Raw genomic sequence first — 7,780 nt, forward strand, 5'->3', positions numbered from 1 at the left:
TTATTACACAGGTGCCCCTGGCGATTCGCATCTGAGGAACACGTGGCCATTATGCGGAATTTTGGGGTTTGTTCCACGTCCCACGCACGCCTGGATTGTCGGGTGGTCGTTCCTACTTCTCCGGGTTTTATGTGGAGGAATGAGCATTGAAAACGGACTTAATGGTTGTCTCTGTATCTTCTGCTGACAAGGACGCAGAGAAGACATTCGACAGTTTCAATAGAATGCATATGATTTGGAGAGATAGAATTTGAGATAGAAAGCATAGAGAGGTTAGGGTCCGATCACATTCACTTAGTTCAAAAGATTCAACAAGAAGACATAGCTATAAGTGAATGCTGTAGAGGACAATCATGAAGATATGTTGAGATTGAAGCCAAGCTAAATGTGAAGACATAGCAAATGTAACGCCATGAGTGAAACACTTCAAAATAGAACATTTGGTGGTGGCGTTACTCATCGTATAGGAAGTATTAGACCCAGACACGGCGCACAATTATCGTGGCGCTCCGAAGTCAAATTCCACATCAATGTATTCACACTTAGAATGTATGTCTTCATTGATTGAAGATATACTTTACTTCGTGTGTTGCACATCTAAGTCATCAATATGCATAAGGGTTAGGATGTGTGCCTGATCACAGGACATTTGAGGATTCTAGGATATTTAGCTCACACCGTAACTTGCAAAATCTCTTCTCATCTAAGGGCTTGGTGAAGATATCTGCCAATTGCTCTTCAGTGTTGACGTGTATGATATCAATATCTTCCTTCACAACATGATCTCTGAGAAAGTGATGACGAATTTCAATGTGCTTTGTCTTCGAGTGCTGAACTGGGTTGTTGGCAATCTTGATGGCGCTTTCGTTGTCGCAGTAAAGTGGCACTTGCTTCAGATGAATGCCATAGTCCTTGAGTGTTTGCTTCATCCACAGAAGCTGAGCGCAGCAAGATCCAGCAGCAATGTATTCAGATTCAGCAGTGGAGAGAGATACACAGTTCTGCTTCTTTGAAGACCAACATACAAGTGATCGTCCCAGAAAGTGACATGTGCCTGATGTAGACTTGCGATCAACTTTGTCACCAGCATAATCAGCATCCAAGAATCCAACCAGATCAAACTCTGAGCCCTTTGGATACCATAATCCTAGAGTTGGGGTGTGAGCCAAATATCGAATAATTCGCTTCACAGCTAAGTGATGCGACTCCTTTGGTGCCGCTTGAAATCGAGCACACATGCAAACACTAAGCATAATATCTGGCCTAGATGCACATAGATAAAGTAAAGAACCAATCATGGAGCGGTATACCTTTTGATCAAACTCTTTACCATTGTCGTCGGGACCCAGATGATGTTTGGCTGGCATTGGTGTCGTGAAGCCTTTGCAGTCTTGCATACCGAACTTCTTCAGGCAATCTTTGAGATACTTCTCTTGAGATATGAAGATGCCGTTGTGTTGTTGTCATATTTGAAGACCGAGGAAGAACTTCAGCTCTCCCATCATAGACATTTGATATTGCTCTTGCATCATATATCCAAACTCTTCACTGTACTTCTGATTGGTGCAGCCGAAGATAATGTCATCCACATATATTTGGCACACAAACAGTTCACCATCATATGTCTTCGTGAAGAGAGTCGGGTCTAGGGAACCAGGTATGAAGCCTTTGCTCTTCAGGAAGTATTTGAGTGTGTCATACCAGGCCCGAGGGCTTGTTTGAGGCCATACAGTGCCTTGTTAAGCTTGTATACCATGTCAGGATGTTTTGGATCATCAAAGCCAGGCAGTTGTGCAACATACACTTCTTCAATCTTGCCATTAAGAAAAGCACTCTTCACATCCATTTGATATAGAAGTATGTTATGATGATTTGCATAGGCCAGCAGTATGCGTATGGCTTCAAGTCTAGCCACAGGAGCAAATGTTTCATCGAAGTCAATGCCTTCCACTTGAGTATATCCTTGAACAACGAGACGAGCTTTGTTTCTGACAACTTGACCATGCTCATCTTGCTTGTTGCGGTATATCCATTTGGTGCCTATTATATTGTGATTCCGTGGATCAGGACGCTTAACCTATTCCCATACATTATTCAGCTCAAACTGATGAAGCTCTTCTTGCATAGCTTGAATCCATTCAGGTTCCATGAAGGCTTCTTCAACTTTCTTGGGTTCTGTTATTGAGACAAATGCGAAGTGCCCACAGAAATTTGCTAGCTGAGTTGCCCTTGAATGACTGAGTGGACCGGGTGCATTGATGCTATCAATTATTCTTTCAATCTGCACTTCATTGGCAACGCGAGGATGAACAGGGCGAAGATTTTGCTCTTGCTGATCATTGTCGTTGTTAGAAGGAATGTCTTCAGGCTGAGCATTGTCTTCATGTTGATCAGGTGCTGAGATGATAAGTTCTTCTTTAGGATGAGCTTCAGAAGGTATAATTTCTCCATTTCCCATTAGCTTGATTGATTCACTGGATGGAACTTCATCTAGCACATTTGGCAGTTCCTCTCTTTGTGAACCATTGATCTCATCGAACCGCACATCCACTGTTTCAACCACTTTGTAATGAAAGAGATTGAAGACTCTGTAGGAGTGTGAATCATTTCCATATCCAAACATAAAACCCTCATGTGCTTTTGGTGCAAACTTTGAGGTGTGATGTGGGTCCTTGATCCAGCACCTGGCTCCAAATATTCTGAAGTAACTGACATTTGGCTTCTTGCCAGTAAGGAGCTCATAAGATGTCTTGTTCAGAAGCTTGTGAAGATAAACACGATTGATTGTATGGCATGCAGTATCAATGGCTTCAGGCCAGAATTTTCTTGGAGTCTTGTATTCATCTAGCATCGTTCTGGCCATCTCAATGAGTGTTCTGTTCTTGCGTTCGACGATGCCATTCTGCTGTGGCGTGTACGGAGCCGAGAATTCATGTGCGATGCCCAAGGTATCAAGATATGTATCAAGGCCAGTGTTCTTGAATTCAGTGCCATTGTCACTTCTGATGTGCTTTATCTTGGCGCCATAATTGTTCATAGCTCGATTGGCGAAGCGTCTGAAGACATCCTGCACTTCAGTCTTGTAAAGGATTATGTGCACCCAAGTATATCTAGAATAATCATCAACAATGACAAAGCCATAGAGACAAGCAGTAGTAGTAAGAGTTGAGTAATGAGTGGGACCGAAAAGATCCATCTGAAGCAGTTCGAAGGGTCGAGTAGTGGTCATGATTGTCTTCGAGGGATGTTTGGCCCTCGTCATCTTCCCTGCTTCACAGGCACCACATAAGTGATCTTTCTTGAACTTGACGCCCTCAATGCGTATGATATGCTTCTTCTTTGCAAGGGTGTGGAGGTTCCTCATGCCAGCATGCCCTAGCCTCCGATGCCAGAGCCAGCATTCTGAAGCTTTTGCTAGAAGGCATACGGCAAGCTGTGGTCCTGCTGAGAAATCTACCACGTACAAATCATCTTTTCGATACCCTTCAAATACTAGAGACTTGTCAGATTCCATTAGTACAAGGCAACGATATTTTCTAAATATTACGATCATGTTCAAATCACAAAGCATTGAGACAGACATTAAGTTGAAGCCAGGGGATTCAACAAGCATGACTTTATCCATGTGTTGATCCCTTGAGATTGCAACTCTACCTAGACCCAATACCTTACTTTTACCAGTGTCAGCAAATGTGATGTGGCTCTTGTCGGATGGACGTAAGGTTGAGTCCATTAGAAGGCTTCTTTTGCCAGTCATGTGATTTGTACACCCACTATCAATAATCCATTCTGAAGACGCTGGTGTCGTACCCTACAGTGCAGTTAGGGGGATAGGCTTCACCAAGAGCATTGTGAAGCAAAAACGTTTGACGAACCAGTGGGTTATGAAAGCTTAGATCCAGATTAGGACTAATAGGGAGAGTAGCAATCGATTCAGGAACGAAGTACATAGTAAGACCATTCGGGCATTTGATCTTGCGCCCTACAAGATGTTTAAGGTCCCCAGCAATAGCGTCAGATGATTTTGGTTTTCTGCTGGAGACCTTCCCTTGGCACCGCGTGCCATGAAGCAGTAGGTAGAAGCGGAGTAGTCCTTGTCATTTGCATCGGTGTAGGTGATGAAGTCATTGTCTTCAGTGTTGAAGGTGGACTTTGCAACGTATGCTGTAGCCAGACTTGTGACGCCTGAATCGGACTCCTCAGACTCCACCTCTGCCTCCTCAGAAGCAGACTCCTCCTCTGAATCCATTTCCTTGCCAACAAATGCACGTGCCTTGCCAGATGAGCTCTTCTTGTGTGATGAAGACTTTGAGGAAGACTTGCAAGAAGACTTTGAGTATTTCTTTTTCTTCTTGTCGTCAGAGTCATATTCCTTGCTCTTCTTCTTCTTTTTGTTCAAATTATCCCACTGTGGACACTCAGAAATGAAGTGGCCAAGTTTCTTGCACTTGTGACATGTTTTCTTCTTGTAGTCATGAGCAGAAGCTTCATCATTCCTTGAGCTTGATCGGGAAGACTTTCTGAAGCCTTTCTTCTTGGTGAATTTTTGGAACTTCTTGACAAGCATACCAAGTTCCCTTCCAATGTCTTCAGGATCATCAGAACTGCTGTCAGATTCTTCTTCAGATGAGGAAACAGCTTTTGCCTTCAAGGCACGACTTCGCCCATAGTTTGGACCGTAGATATCTCTTTTCTCAGAAAGCTGAAACTCATGTGTGTTGAGCCTCTCAAGTATGTCAGACGGATCGAGTATCTTGAAATCAGGACGTTCTTGAATCATCAGGGCTAGGGTGTCAAATGAACTATCAAGTGATCTTAGTAGTGTCTTGACGACTTCATGTTTGGTGATCTCAGTAGCGCCGAGGGATTGAAGCTCATTTGTGATGTCAGTGAGTCGGTCAAATGTGAGCTGGACATTCTCATTGTCATTTCGCTTGAAGCGGTTGAAGAGGTTGCGAAGGACACCGATTCACTGATCTCTCTGGGTTGAGACGCCTTCATTGACCTTGGATAGCCAGTCCCAGACCAGCTTAGATGTTTTCAAAGCACTCACACGGCCATACTGTCCTTTGGTCAGATGACCACAGATGATATTTTTGGCAGTAGAGTCCAGTTGAATGAATTTCTTGACATCAGCAGCAGTGACACCTTCTCTAGCCTTGGCAACGCCGTTCTCGATGACATACCATAGGTCGACGTCAATGGCTTCAAGATGCATGCGCATCTTATTCTTCCAGTAGGGATATTCAGTTCCATCGAAGATGGGCCACGCAGCGGAGACTTTAATTATCCCTACAGTCGACATAGCTAAAACTCCAGGTGGTTAAACCGAATCACACAGAACAAGGGAGCACCTTGCTCTGATACCAATTGAAAGTGTGTTATATCGACTAGAGGGGGGGTGAATAGGCGATTTTTAAGAAAGTCTTCAAAATGTGGAAGTTATGAAGATAAATGATAGAAATAAACCTATTACCTTGCAGCGGAAGGTAGACTACACTAGGCAAGCCATAGTCAAGTATTCAATGGTGAAAGCATAATGACTAATAGCAGCAATGTAGTAAGGATCAGGTAGGAAGATATTGTGAAGCCACACAGAACATGCAGTCACTGAGTGAAGACAAAAGATAGTGCAAACATACAATGACTTCACAAGGAGTAACAATAAGTAAAGGGAAGGGAAGATGGAACCAGTGACTCGCTGAAGACAATGATTTGTTGGACCAGTTCCAGTGGCTGTGACAACTGTACATCTGGCTAGGGTGGCTAGGTATTTAAACCTTAGGACACACAGTCCCGGACACCCAGTCCTGAACACGCAGCTCAGGACACCCAGTCCTCACCATATTCCCCTTGAGCTAAGGTCACACAGACCTCGCCCAATCACTCTGGTAAGTCTTCAAGGTAGACTCCCAAACCTTCACAGACTTCGTTCACTGGCAATCCACAATGTCTCTTGGATGCTCAGAATGCGACGCCTAACCGGCTGGAGGATGCACAGTCCTCAAGTGTAATAAGTCTTGAGATCACACAGACAAGAAGACTTAAGTGATGCCTAATTCTCTTTGGCTCTGGGTGGTTAGGGCTTTATCCTCGCAAGGAATTCTCTCTCAAAGGCTTCGAGGTGGGTTGCTCTCAAACGACAAAAGCCGTACTCTCAATCTGAGCAGCCAACCATTTATGGTTGTAGGGGGTGGGCTATTTATAGCCACTTGCAAACCGACCTGATTTGTCCGAAATGACCCTGGGTCACTAAGGAACTGACACATGTTCCAACGGTCAGATTTCAAACTCACACGACAACTTTACTTGTGCTGCAAGCAAAGCTGGCTTGTCCGACTCTAGACAAGATTTGCTCTCATAGTCTTCACTCGAAGACATAGGTTTTGGTTAGGCATCACTACAGTCATTCTGACTGGTTCTCTTGGACCCCACTTAACAGAACGGTGGTTCCTGTGACTCAACACAAAAGAAAGAGAACTACGAAAGATCTAAGTCTTCGAGCTCCATAGGCTTCATGTGGTGTCTTCTCTTGTCATAGTCTTCAATGTGAATATCTTCATATACCACCTTTGACTTCAATGTCTTCATACATTTTTAGGGGTCATCTCTGGTAGGAAAACCGAATCAATGAGGGACTTCTACCTGTGTTATCCTACAATTCTCACAAACACATTAGTCCCTCAACTAGGTTTGTCGTTAATACTCCAAAACCAACTAGGGGTGGCACTAGATGCACTTACAAAAGGTATCGGTGGGGGTACTATTTTCTTCGAAGATGCTTCTTACGCTTTGCAGTAATATAGCATAAGTTCCCTGAGCGCGCTTTGTCTGTTACACCCTTATGGCCTGATTGCCTGGTTATTGGAAACACCTTCGATATTCTCGACAGATGGAGTACATAGCATTTTTCAGTCCTTGACCGAAGAGGGAGAAGCCGACGGTCGGTTAAGACGTGTTTAAAGTTCGGTTGAACATAGATATGATATAAGTACTTCGGTACATGCAATCATTCTTTTACCCAAGTCACTTGGGGGCTCTTAAATTTATATGAGCCGCTTTATGATAAGTGTTCTTCTTCTTAGTCGTTGCAAAGTTTTATTATTATTATTATTACTATTATTATTATTATTATTATTGTCTATCACTCCTTTTTTTGACACGAGCGTGTGGTCACTAGCCGGGAGCATAATTTCTCTCTCAAAAGCCGCTAGAGTTTAGTTTGCTAAACTGGCCTAATGAGAAGTAATCCGCCCTTGGGATAGGAGGTTGAAGCCGTAGGCTGACCCGCTTGAAGTCTTGAGATAGGATGTATTATGTTAAAGCACGACAGAAGCACTTCTTTTGCTAAGGCCAATTTTCGGATTGGCACCGAACACTTGATCTTGTTCGGACGTCAAGTTTTTACTGACGTTTTTTGGGTTTCCAAGCTTATGGCACTTTTAAACTATTTGTGTGTTTTCAGCACAAGTCTCGCAGTGCAATGCCAGACACCTTTAGATATTCGGCAAAAACATTCTCGGATATTGCTATATATGCATCGGTTTCGAATTGTGTCTTCGGTCAATAGTTGGGTTGCCCGGCTCCTGCGCTTGCCTCCTACGTTCCACTTTGTTCAGCTAGGTGTGCAAAGGGAGAACCACTGCGATTGTGCTTCCAGCTCACATGGTTAAGCACCTCAGTGGAGAAAGCCGAAAACTGACTGTCACAATAAGCGTAAACTGGTCAGCGATCTGATGACGGTGTTAAATGACGGGCCATTCATAACAATGGCTGAAGT

Source organism: Triticum aestivum, chromosome 5A (genome assembly GCF_018294505.1).
Source record: "Triticum aestivum cultivar Chinese Spring chromosome 5A, IWGSC CS RefSeq v2.1, whole genome shotgun sequence".
NCBI classification, from domain to species: domain Eukaryota; kingdom Viridiplantae; phylum Streptophyta; class Magnoliopsida; order Poales; family Poaceae; genus Triticum; species Triticum aestivum.